We start from the raw sequence: 19,356 nt of genomic DNA on the forward strand, positions 1-19,356 counted from the left end.
ACATACCTTCAAACACACACACATACCTACAAACACACACACATACCTACAAACACACACACACACACCTACACCTACATACACACACACATACCTTCAAACATACACACATACCTTCAAACACACACACATACCTTCAAACACACACACATACTTTCAAACACACACACATACTTTCAAACACACACACACCTTCAAACACACACACATACCTAGAAACACACACACATACCTACAAACACACACACACACCTAAAAAACACACACACATCCCTACAAACACACACATACCTACAAACACACACACATACCTACAAACACACACACACACACACACACCTACATACACACACACACACATACCTTCAAACATACACACATACCTTCAAACACACACACATACCTTCAAACACACACACACACACCTACACCTACATACACACATACCTACAAACACACACACACATACCTACAAACACACACACACATACCTTCAAACACACACACATACCTACAAACACACACACATACCTACAAACACACACACACACACCTACACCTACATACACACACACACACATACCTTCAAACATACACACATACCTTCAAACACACACACATACCTTCAAACACACACACACACACCTACACCTACATACACACATACCTTCAAACACACACACATACCTACAAACACACACACATACCTACAAACACACACACCTACACCTACATACACACACACACACATACCTTCAAACATACACACATACCTACAAACACACACACACATACCTTCAAACACACACACATACCTACAAACACACACACATACCTACAATCACACACACACACACACCTACACCTACATACACACACACATACCTAAAAAACACACACATATACCTTCAAACACACACACATACCTACAAACACACACACACATACCTTCAAACATACACACATACCTACAAACACACACACACATACCTTCAAACATACACACACATAGCTTCAAACATACACACATACCTTCAAACATACACACATACCTACAAACACACACACACATACCTTCAAACACATACCTTCAAACACACACACATACCTACAAACACACACACACATACCTTCAAACATACACACATACCTACAAACACACACACATACCTACAAACACACACACACATACCTACAAACACACACACATACATACCTAAAAAACACACACACATACCTACAAACACACACACATACCTACAAACACACACACATACCTACAAACACACACACACATACCTTCAAACATACACACATACCTTCAAACACACACACATACCTTCAAACACACACACATACCTACAAACACACACACATACCTACAAACACACACACATACATACCTACAAACACACACACACATACCTTCAAACATACACACATACCTTCAAACACACACACATACCTACAAACACACACACACATACCTTCAAACATACACACATACCTACAAACACACACACATACCTACAAACACACACACATACCTTCAAACACACACACATACCTACAAACACACACACACATACCTTCAAACATACACACATACCTACAAACACACCACACACATACCTACAAACACACACACAACCTTCAAACACACACACATACCTACAAACACACACACACATACCTTCAAACACACACACATACCTACAAACACACACACATACCTTCAAACACACACACACATACCTTCAAACATACACACATACCTACAAACACACACACACATACCTTCAAACATACACACATACCTACAAACACACACACATACCTACAAGCACACACACATACCTTCAAACACACACACATACCTTCAAACACACACACACCTTCAAACACACACACATACTCTACAAACACACACACACATACCTTCAAACACACACACATACCTAAACAAACACACACATACTCTTCAAACATACACACATACCTTACAAACACACACACACCTTCAACACACACACACATACCTGCAAACACACACACACATACCTACAAACACACACACATACCTTTCAAACACACACAAATACCTTCAAACACACACACATACCTACAAACACACACACATACCTACAAACACACACACACATACCTACACACACACACATACCTACAAACACACACACACATACCTACAAACACACACACACACATACCTACAAACACACACACATACCTACAAACACACACATACCTACAAACACACACACATACCTACAAACACACACACATACCTTCAAACACACACACATACCTTCAAACACACACACACATACCTACAAACACACACATACCTACACACACACACATACCTACAAACACACACATACCTACAAACACACACACATACCTACAAACACACACACATACCTACAAACACACACACATACCTTCAAACACACACACCTTCAAACACACACACACCTTCAAACACACACACACATACCTTCAAACATACACACACACCTACAAACACACACATACCTACAAACACACACATACCTTCAAACACACACACATACCTTCAAACACACACACATACCTACAAACACACACACACCTTCAAACACACACACATACCTGCAAACACACACACATACCTACAAACACACACACATACCTTCAAACATACACACATACCTACAAACACACACACATACCTTCAAACACACACACATACCTACAAACACACACATACCTTCAAACATACACACATACCTACAAACACACACACATACCTTCAAACACACACACATACCTTCAAACACACACACACCTTCAAACACACACACATACCTGCAAACACACACACATACCTACAAACACACACACATACCTAAAAAACACACACACATCCCTACAAACACACACATACCTACACACACACACATACCTACAAACACACACACACATACCTACAAACACACACACACATACCTACAAACACACACACACATACCTACGAACACACACACATACCTACAAACACACACATACCTACAATCACACACATACATACCTACACATACACACACACCTACATACACACACATACAACTACATACACACACCTACATACACATACACACATAATTATACACACACACACATACACACCTACATACACACACACACCTACACACACACACCTACACACACATACACCTACATACACCTACATTCACACACACACACATACCTACAAACACACACACACACCTAAAAAACACACACACACACACATACCTTCAAACACAGACACACACACACATACCTAAAATACACACATACCTACAAACACACACACATACCTACAAACACACACATACCTACACACAGACACATACCTACAAACACACACATACCTACACACAGACACATACCTACAAACACACACATACATACCTACACATACACATACACATACACACACATACTATACACACACACACACATACCACACCTACATACACACACACACATACCTAAAATACACACATACCTACAAACACACACACATACCTACAAACACACACATACCTACACACAGACACATACCTACAAACACACACATACCTACACACAGACACATACCTACAAACACACACACACATACCTACAAACACACACACACATACCTACGAACACACACACATACCTACAAACACACACATACCTACAAACACACACATACTATACCTACACATACACACACACCTACTTATACACACACAATACACACTACATTCACACATACCTACATACGCATACACACACAACTATACACACACACACACATACACACCTACATACACACACACACCTAAACACACACACCTACACACACATACACCTACATACACCTACATTCACACACACACACACCTACATACACACACACACACACACACACACACACCTACAAACACACACACATACCTACAAACACACACACACACCTAAAAAGCACACACACACACACACATACCTTCAAACACACACCCATACCTACAAACACACACACACCTTCAAACACACACACATACCTGCAAACACACACACATACCTACAAACACACACACATACCTTCAAACATACACACATACCTACAAACACACACACATACCTTCAAACACACACACACCTTCAAACACACACACATACCTGCAAACACACACACATACCTACAAACACACACACATACCTAAAAAACACACACACATACCTACAAACACACACATACCTACACACACACACATACCTACAAACACACACACACATACCTACAAACACACACACATACCTACAAACACACACACACATACCTACAAACACACACACACACATACCTGCAAACACACACACATACCTACAAACACACACACATACCTTCAAACACACACACATACCTACAAACACACACATACCTTCACACATACACACATACCTACAAACACACACACATACCTTCAAACACACACACATACCTTCAAACACACACACACCTTCAAACACACACACATACCTGCAAACACACACACATACCTACAAACACACACACATACCTTCAAACACACACACATACCTACAAACACACACATACCTTCAAACATACACACATACCTACAAACACACACACATACCTTCAAACACACACACATACCTTCAAACACACACACACCTTCAAACACACACACATACCTGCAAACACACACACATACCTACAAACACACACACATACCTAAAAAACACACACACATACCTACAAACACACACATACCTACAAACACACACACACATACCTACAAACACACACATACCTACAAACACACACACACATACCTACAAACACACACATACCTACAAACACACACACACATACCTACAAACACACACACACACATACCTACGAACACACACACATACCTACAAACACACACATACCTACAAACACACACATACATACCTACACATACACACACACCTACATACACACACATACAACTACATACACACACCTACATACACATACACACATAACTATACACACACACACATACACACCTACATACACACACACACCTACACACACATACACCTACATACACCTACATTCACACACACACACATACCTACAAACACACACACACACCTAAAAAACACACACACACACACACACATACCTTCAAACACAGACACACACACACATACCTAAAATACACACATACCTACAAACACAGACACATACCTACAAACACACACATACCTACACACAGACACATACCTACAAACACACACATACCTACACACAGACACATACCTACAAACACACACATACATACCTACACATACACACACACCTACATACACACACATACAACTACATACACACACCTACATACACATACACACACAACTATACACACACACACACATACACACCTACATACACACACACACCTAAACACACACACCTACACACACATACACCTACATACACCTACATTCACACACACACACACCTACATACACACACACACACACACACACCTACAAACACACACACATACCTACAAACACACACACACACCTAAAAAACACACACACACACACATACCTTCAAACACAGACACACACACACACATACCTAAAATACATACATACCTACAAACACACACACACATACCTAAAAAACACACACACACACACATACCTTCAAACACAGACACACACACACACACACACATACCTAAAATACACACACACACCTTCAAACACACACACACACATACATACATACAAACACACACACCTACACACACACATACCTTCAAACACACACACACATACCTACAAACACACACACATACCTTCAAACTCATACACACACATAATAATTATAATACATTTTATCTGAGGCGCCTTTCTTGAGACTCAAGGTCACCTTCCATCAAATAAGATCAAAGATAAAATGCAAACAGTACACATGCAAAATCTAAATAAAAACAAAATGACAAAAAGGCGGTTAACAGAAGTCCGAAAAGGCTTTCCTTTTCGGACTCCCAGACTCTTAACCTGGTGAGATGGGGTTATGATAGAGTTGCCTATTTTAATTGAGGGACTGGTGGTTTTAGTTAGGCTGGTCTTTGTACCAACTAAAAGGATTTCTGTTTTTCCTGAATTAAGTTGAAGGAAGTTGATTGATAGCCAGACTTTGATTTCTTCTAAACAGTTTTGTCGTGAGGAGGAGCGAAGGAGATCATTTGGTTTGGAGGACAGATAGAGCTGGGTGTCGTCCACGTAGCAGTGAAAACTGATGCCATATTTCCTAAAGATGTGCCCTAGTGGAAGAAGGTAAATAGTGAAGAAGATGGGGCCCAAAACAGATCCTTGGGGGACACCAGTGGTGACAGGAGATGAGAAAGATATTTAAAAATTTTTAGCTGGACAAATTGGCTTCGTTCTGAGCGATAGGATGTGAACCAAACAAGAGGGGTGTCTGAAATGCCAATTTGGTTTAGTCTGTCTAAGAGAATTTTGTGTGAGATGGTATCGAAAGCTGCACTGAGATCAAGTAGGATGAGTATAGATAAAAGACCGGAGTCGGCTGCTATTAATAAGTCATTTGTGACTTTTACTAGAGCTGTTTCTGTACTGTGCAGTGGGTGAAAACCTGACTGAAACTCTTCAAAAAGAGTTTTTAGAGAGGTAAGTGTGGAGTTGACCAGCAACAATTTTTTCCAGAATTTTTGAGAGAAATGGCCGGTTAGAGATTGGACGGAAGTTGGCAGGGTTTTTGGGGTCTCTGCCAGGTTTTTTAAGCCTAGGAGTTATTACAGCTGCTTTAAAAGGTAGCGGAACAGTGCCAGAGGTAAGGGAGGAGTGCATGATATCTGTTATTAAATTAGATAATACAGGTAGACAAGCTTTGACCAGGAAGGTGGGGATTGGATCTAGGTGGCAGGTGGAAGATTTGGAATGGCGAATGATATCACAGATTTCATTGACAGAAGGAAGCTCAAAGCAGCAGAAAGGGAAAGAAGGAGAGTCAGGAGAGATCACAGATGGTATATCACATCCTAAACTATTCTGAGTAATCAAATGTTGGTGAATCTGATCAATTTTAACATTAAAATAGTTCATGAAATTGTCACATGTATCATCTGAAAATGTGTGATCTAAGGTAATATTGCAAGGTTTTAAAACATTATTAGCCAAAGTGAATAATGATTTAGTGTTGCCCTCGTTTGACCTAATCAATGCAGAGTAATAATCAGTTTTAGTTGTTGAGAGTGTGTCCTTATACAGAGACATATGGTCCAGATACATCTCCTTGTGAACAGTTAACCCAGTTTTGCGGAATAGCCGTTCAAGCTGACGTCCTTTGGTTTTGAGCAGTCTCAGCTCTGAAGTGAACCAGGGCGCAGAGTGAGTGAAGAAGACAGTCCAAGTTTTTATAGGTGCGAGTGTATCAAGTACATGGCAGAGTCCACTGTTATAGTGGGAAACCACATCATCCGAGCTGTCTGGGGTGTAGTTTGTGAAATAATTATAAATACTATTAGAAAGTAAGGTTAAGTCCATGTTTTTAATGTTCCTAAATGAAATAGTCCAGCCTGTGGTTAATTTTTCGACCATTAAGTTAACACTGAATGATATTAGCTTATGGTCAGAGATGGGAAGGTCGAGTGCACTGAGATTAATGGGAGTTAAACCAGAGCAGCAAATATTATCGAGGATGTGGCCTTTACAATGGGTGGGAAAATCAACAAACTGTTGAATTCCAAAGCTGTTATGATATAAACTCCTGATATAAACATGATATAAACTCCTTGGTGAGAGTGTTATTATGGTTATCCACGTGTATATTAAAGTCTCCCTGTAAAATAACATTAGAAGATATGGAGCACTGTGAAGTTAAAAACATGGAGAGCTGAGCTGAAAAAGTTGTACTGGTTTTGGGTGGGCGATAAACAGTGGCTAAAATGACAGAGCAAGGTCCATTTATCTGCAAGACCATGGACTCAAAAGTTTCAAAGGAATCCGAGTTAACTGAAGAGACTTTCCACTTCTCATTGTAGAGAATAGCAAGCCCTCCACCAGGTGTAACCACCAGACCTCCTGACAGGTGTCAGGAGGAGTCAAACACACACACACACACACATACCTACAAACACACACACACACATACCTACAAACACACACACATACCTTCAAACATACACACACATACCTACAAACACATACACACACACACACACACACACACATACCTACAAACACACACACATACCTACAAACACACACACACATACCTACAAACACATACACACACATACCTACAAACACACACATACATACCTACAAACACACACACACATACCTACAAACACACACATACCTACAAACACACACAAACACACACACACACATACCTACAAACACACACAAACACACACACACACATACCTACAAACACACACACATACCTACAAACACACACACACATACCTACAAACACACACACACATACCTACAAACACACACACATACCTACAAACACACACACACACACACACACACACATACCTACAAACACACACACACATACCTACAAACACACACACACACATACCTACAAACACATACACACACATACCTACAAACACACACACACACATACCTACAAACACACACACACACATACCTACAAACACACACACACACATACCTACAAACACACACACACATACCTACAAACACACACACACACATACCTACAAACACATACACACACATACCTACAAACACATACACACACATACCTACAAACATACACACACATACCTACAAACATACACACACATACCTACAAACACACACACACACATACCTACATACACACACACACATACCTACAAACACATACACACACATACCTACAAACACACACACATACCTACAAACACACACACACATACCTACAAACACACACACACACATACCTACAAACACATACACACACATACCTACAAACACACACACACATACCTACAAACACATACACACACACATACCTACAAACACACACACATACCTACAAACACATACACACACATACCTACAAACACATACACACACATACCTACAAACACACACACACACATACCTACAAACACACACACATACCTTCAAACATACACACACATACCTACAAACACATACACACACACACACACCTTCAAACACACACACATACCTACAAACACACACACACATACCTACAAACACATACACACACACACATACCTACAAACACACACATACCTTCAAACATACACACACAGACCTACAAACACATACACACACACATACCTACAAACACACACACATACCTACAAACACACACACACACATACCTACAAACACATACACACACACACATACCTACAAACACACACACATACCTACAAACACATACACACACATACCTACAAACACACACACACATACCTACAAACACACACACATACCTACAAACACATACACACACATACCTACAAACACACACACATACCTACAAACACATACACACACATACCTACAAACACACACACACATACCTACAAACACGTACACACACACACATACCTACAAACACACACATACCTACAAACATACACACACATACCTACAAACATACACACACATACCTACAAACACACACACACACATACCTACATACACACACACACATACCTACAAACACATACACACACATACCTACAAACACACACACATACCTACACACACACATACCTACAAACACATACACACACATACCTACAAACACACACACACACATACCTACAAACACACACACATACCTACAAACACATACACACACATACCTACAAACACACACACATACCTACAAACACATACACACACATACCTACAAACACATACACACACATACCTACAAACACACACACACACATACCTACAAACACACACACATACCTTCAAACATACACACACATACCTACAAACACATACACACACACACACACACCTTCAAACACACACACATACCTACAAACACACACACACATACCTACAAACACATACACACACACACATACCTACAAACACACACATACCTTCAAACATACACACACATACCTACAAACACATACACACACACATACCTACAAACACACACACATACCTACAAACACATACACACACACACATACCTACAAACACATACACACACACACATACCTACAAACACACACACATACCTACAAACACACACACACACACATACCTACAAACACACACACACATACCTACAAACACACACACATACCTACAAACACATACACACACATACCTACAAACACACACACATACCTACAAACACATACACACACATACCTACAAACACACACACACATACCTACAAACACACACACATACCTACAAACACACACACACACATACCTACAAACACACACACACACATACCTACAAACACACACACATACCTACAAACACACACACATACCTACAAACATACACACACATACCTACAAACACATACACACACATACCTACAAACACACACACATACCTACAAACACATACACACACATACCTACAAACACACACATACCTACAAACACACACACACACATACCTACAAACACACACACATACCTACAAACACACACACATACCTACAAACACATACACACACATACCTACAAACACACACACACATACCTACAAACACACACACATACCTACAAACACACAAACACACACATACCTACAAACACACACACATACCTACAAACACATACACACACATACCTACAAACACACACACACATACCTACAAACACACACACATACCTACAAACACACACACACACATACCTACAAACACACACACACACATACCTACAAACACACACACATACCTACAAACACACACATATACCTACAAACATACACACACATACCTACAAACACACACACATACCTACAAACACATACACACACATACCTACAAACACACACACATACCTACAAACACATACACACACATACCTACAAACACACACACACATACCTACAAACACATACACACACATACCTACAAACACACACACACACACACATACCTACAAACACACACACATACCTTCAAACACACACATACCTACAAACACACACACACATACCTACAAACACACACATACCTTCAAACATACACACACATACCTACAACCACATACACACACACACATACCTACAAACATACACACACATACCTACAAACAAACATACACACACATACCTACAAACACATACACACACACACATACCTACAAACACATACACACACATACCTACAAACACACACACATACCTACAAACACACACACATACCTACAAACACATACACACACATACCTACAAACACATACACACACATACCTACAAACACACACACACATACCTACAAACACACACACACACACATACCTACAAACACACACACACATACCTACAAACACACACACATACCTACAAACACATACACACACATACCTACAAACACACACACATACCTACAAACACACACACATACCTACAAACACATACACACACATACCTACAAACACACACACACACATACCTACAAACACACACACATACCTACAAACACACACACACACATACCTACAAACACACACACATACCTACAAACACACACACATACCTACAAACTCATACACACACATACCTACAAACACACACACATACCTACAAACACACACACATACCTTCAAACATACACACACATACCTACAAACACATACACACACACATACCTTCAAACACACACACATACCTACAAACACATACACACACATACCTACAAACACACACATACCTACAAACATACACACACATACCTACAAACACATACACACACACACACATACCTTCAAACACACACACATACCTACAAACACATACACACACATACCTACAAACACATACACACACACACATACCTAAAAACACACACACATACCTTCAAACACACACACACACACACATACCTACAAACACACACACATACCTACAAACACACACACACATACATACTACAAACACACACACATACCTACAAACACACACACATACCTACAAACACATACACACACATACCTACAAACACACACACACACATACCTACAAACACACACACATACCTACAAACACACACACACACATACCTACAAACACACACACATACCTACAAACACACACACATACCTACAAACACATACACACACATACCTACAAACACACACACATACCTACAAACACACACACATACCTTCAAACATACACACACATACCTACAAACACATACACACACACACACACACACACATACCTTCAAACACACAAACATACCTACAAACACACACATACCTACAAACACATACACACACACACATACCTACAAACACACACATACCTTCAAACATACACACACATACCTACAAACACATACACACACACACATACCTACAAACACATACACACACACACATACCTACAAACACACACACATACCTTCAAACACACACACACACACACATACCTACAAACACACACACATACCTACAAACACATACACACACATACCTACAAACACACACACATACCTACAAACACATACACACACATACCTACAAACACACACACATACCTACAAACACACACACACACATACCTACAAACACACACACACACATACCTACAAACACACACACATACCTACAAACATACACACACATACCTACAAACACACACACATACCTACAAACACATACACACATACCTACAAACACACACACACACATACCTACAAACACACACACATACCTACAAACACATACACACATACCTACAAACACACACACACACATACTTAAAAAACACAAACATACCTACAAAGACACACACATACCTACAAACACATACACACACATACCTACAAACACACACACATACCTAAAATACACACACATACCTACAAACACACACACATACCTACAAACACACACACATACCTACAAACACACACACATACCTAAAATACACACACATACCTACAAACACACACACATACCTACAAACACACACACATACCTACAAACACATACACACATACCTACAAACACACACACACACATACCTACAAACACACACACATACCTACAAACACATACACACATACCTACAAACACACACACACACATACCTACAAACACACACACATACCTACAAACACACACACATACCTACAAACATACACACACATACCTACAAACACACACACATACCTACAAACACACACACATACCTACAAACACATACACACACATACCTACAAACACACACACATACCTACAAACACATACACACACATACCTACAAACACATACACACACATACCTACAAACACACACACATACCTACAAACACACACACATACCTACAAACACACACACACACATACCTACAAACACACACACATACCTACAAACACACACACACATACCTACAAACACACACACATACCTACAAACACACACACATACCTACAAACACACACACACACATACCTACAAACACATACATACCTTCAAACACACACACATACCTACAAACACACACACACATACCTACAAACACACACACACATACCTTCAAACATACACACACATACCTACAAACACATACACACACACATACCTACAAACACACACACATACCTTCAAACACACACATACCTACAAACACACACACACATACCTACAAACACACACACATACCTACAAACACACACACATACCTTCAAACACACACACACACATACCTACAAACACACACACATACCTACAAACACACACACACATACCTACAAACACACACACACACACACATACCTACAAACACACACACATACCTACAAACACACACACACATACCTACAAACACACACACATACCTACAAACACATACACATACAAACACACACACATACCTACAAACACACACACACATACCTACAAACACACACACATACCTACAAACACACACACACATACCTACAAACACACACACATACCTACAAACACATACACACACATACCTACAAACACATACACACACATACCTACAAACACACACACACACATACCTACAAACACACACACATACCTTCAAACATACACACACATACCTACAAAGACATACACACACACACACACACCTTCAAACACACACACATACCTACAAACACACACACACATACCTACAAACACATACACACACACACATACCTACAAACACACACATACCTTCAAACATACACACACATACCTACAAACACATACACACACACACATACCTACAAACACACACACATACCTACAAACACATACACACACACACATACCTACAAACACATACACACACACACATACCTACAAACACACACACATACCTACAAACACATACACACACATACCTACAAACACACACATACCTACAAACACACACAAACACACACACACACATACCTACAAACACACACACATACCTACAAACACACACACACATACCTACAAACACATACACACACATACCTACAAACACATACCTACAAACACACACACACATACCTACAAACACACACACACACACATACCTACAAACACACACACACATACCTACAAACACACACACACACATACCTACAAACACATACACACACATACCTACAAACACACACACACAGATACCTACAAACACACACACACATACCTACAAACACACACACACACATACCTACAAACACACACATACCTACAAACACATACACACACATACCTACAAACACACACACACACACATACCTACAAACACACACACATACCTTCAAACACACACATACCTACAAACACACACACACATACCTACAAACACGTACACACACACACATACCTACAAACACACACATACCTACAAACATACACACACATACCTACAAACATACACACACATACCTACAAACATACACACACATACCTACAAACATACACACACATACCTACAAACACACACACACACATACCTACATACACACACACACATACCTACAAACACATACACACACATACCTACAAACACACACACATACCTACAAACACACACACACACATACCTACAAACACACACACATACCTACAAACACATACACACACATACCTACAAACACACACATACCTACAAACACACACACACACATACCTACAAACACACACACACATACCTACAAACACACACACATACCTACAAACACACACAAATACCTACAAACACATACACACACATACCTACGAACACACACACATACCTACAAAGACACACACATACCTAAAAAACACACACACACATACCTACAAACACACACACACACACATACCTACAAACACACACACACACATACCTACAAACACACACAAACACACACACACACATACCTATAAACACACACACATACCTACAAACACACACACATACCTACAAACACACACACACACATACCTACAAACACATACACACACATACCTACAAACACACACACATACCTACAAACACACACACATACCTTCAAACACACACACATACCTACAAACACATACACACACACACATACCTACAAACACACACATACCTTCAAACATACACACACATACCTACAAACACATACACACACACACATACCTACAAACACACACATACCTACAAACACACACACACATACCTACAAACACATACACACACACACATACCTACAAACATACACACACATACCTACAAACACATACACACACACACATACCTACAAACACATACACACACACACATACCTACAAACACACACACATACCTTCAATCACACACACACACACACACATACCTACAAACACACACACATACCTACAAACACATACACACACATACCTACAAACACACACACATACCTACAAACACATACACACACATACCTACAAACACACACACATACCTACAAACACACACACACATACCTACAAACACACACACACACATACCTACAAACACACACACACACATACCTACAAACACACACACATACCTACAAACACACACACACATACCTACAAACACACACACACATACCTACAAACACACACACATACCTTCAAACATACACACACATACCTACAAACACACACACACACACACACATACCTTCAAACACACACACATACCTACAAACACATACACACACACACATACCTACAAACACACACATACCTTCAAACATACACACACATACCTACAAACACATACACACACACACATACCTACAAACATACACACACATACCTACAAACACATACACACACACACATACCTACAAACACATACACACACACACATACCTACAAACACACACACACACACACACACATACCTACAAACACACACACATACCTACAAACACATACACACACATACCTACAAACACACACACATACCTACAAACACATACACACACATACCTACAAACACACACACATACCTACAAACACACACACATACCTACAAACACACACACACACATACCTACAAACACACACACATACCTACAAACACACACACACATACCTACAAACACATACACACACATACCTACAAACACATACACACACATACCTACAAACACACACACACACATACCTACAAACACACACACACACACATACCTACAAACACACACACATACCTACAAACACATACACACACATACCTACAAACACACACACATACCTACAAACACACACACACACACATACCTACAAACACACACACACATACCTACAAACACACACACACACATACCTACAAACACACACACACACATACCTACAAACACACACACACACATACCTACAAACACACACACACATACCTACAAACACATACACACACATACCTACAAACACACACACACACACATACCTACAAACACACACACATACCTTCAAACACACACATACCTACAAACACACACACACATACCTACAAACACACACATACCTTCAAACATACACACACATACCTACAAACACATACACACACACACATACCTACAAACATACACACACATACCTACAAACATACACACACATACCTACAAACACACACACACACACATACCTACATACACACACACATACCTACAAACACACACACACATACCTACAAACACACACACATACCTACAAACACATACACACACATACCTACAAACACACACACATACCTACAAACATACACACACATACCTACAAACACATACACACACATACCTACAAACACACACACATACCTACAAACACACACACACACATACCTACAAACACACACACATACCTACAAACACACACACACACACATACCTACAAACACACACACACATACCTACAAACACACACACATACCTACAAACACATACACACACATACCTACAAACACACACACACACATACCTACAAACACACACACACACATACCTACAAACACACACACACACATACCTACAAACACACACACACACACATACCTACAAACACACACACACATACCTACAAACACACACACACACATACCTACAAACACATACACACACATACCTACAAACACACACACACAGATACCTACAAACACACACACACACATACCTACAAACACACACACACACATACCTACAAACACACACACACATACCTACAAACACATACACACACATACCTACAAAGACACACACACACACACACATACCTACAAACACACACACACATACCTACAAACACGTACACACACACACATACCTACAAACACACACATACCTTCAAACATACACACACATACCTACAAACACATACACACACACACATACCTACAAACATACACACACATACCTACAAACATACACACACACACATACCTACATACACACACACACATACCTACAAACACATACACACACATACCTACAAACACACACACATACCTACAAACACACACACACATACCTACAAACACACACACATACCTACAAACACATACACACACATACCTACAAACACATACACACACATACCTACAAACACACACACATACCTACAAACACACACACACACATACCTACAAACACACACACACACATACCTACAAACACACACACACACATACCTACAAACACACACACATACCTACAAACACACACACACACATACCTACAAACACATACACACACATACCTACAAACACACACACATACCTACAAACACACACACATACCTTCAAACACACACACATACCTACAAACACATACACACACACACACATACCTACAAACACACACACATACCTACAAACACACACACACACATACCTACAAACACACACACATACCTACAAACACACACACATACCTACAAACACACACACATACCTACAAACACATACACACACATACCTACAAACACACACACATACCTACAAACACACACACATACCTTCAAACATACACACACATACCTACAAACACATACACACACACACACACACATACCTTCAAACACACACACATACCTACAAACACATACACACACACACATACCTACAAACACACACATACCTTCAAACATACACACACATACCTACAAACACATACACACACACACATACCTACAAACATACACACACATACCTACAAACACATACACACACACACATACCTACAAACACATACACACACACACATACCTACAAACACACACACATACCTTCAATCACACACACATACCTAGAAACATACACACACATACCTACAAACACATACACACACATACCTACAAACACACACACATACCTACAAACACACACACATACCTACAAACACATACACACACATACCTACAAACACACACACATACCTTCAAACACACACACACACACACACACATACCTACAAACACACACACATACCTACAAACACATACACACACATACCTACAAACACACACACATACCTACAAACACATACACACACATACCTACAAACAC

Source organism: Hemibagrus wyckioides, linkage group LG06 (assembly GCF_019097595.1).
Source record: "Hemibagrus wyckioides isolate EC202008001 linkage group LG06, SWU_Hwy_1.0, whole genome shotgun sequence".
In the NCBI taxonomy this organism is placed as follows: domain Eukaryota; kingdom Metazoa; phylum Chordata; class Actinopteri; order Siluriformes; family Bagridae; genus Hemibagrus; species Hemibagrus wyckioides.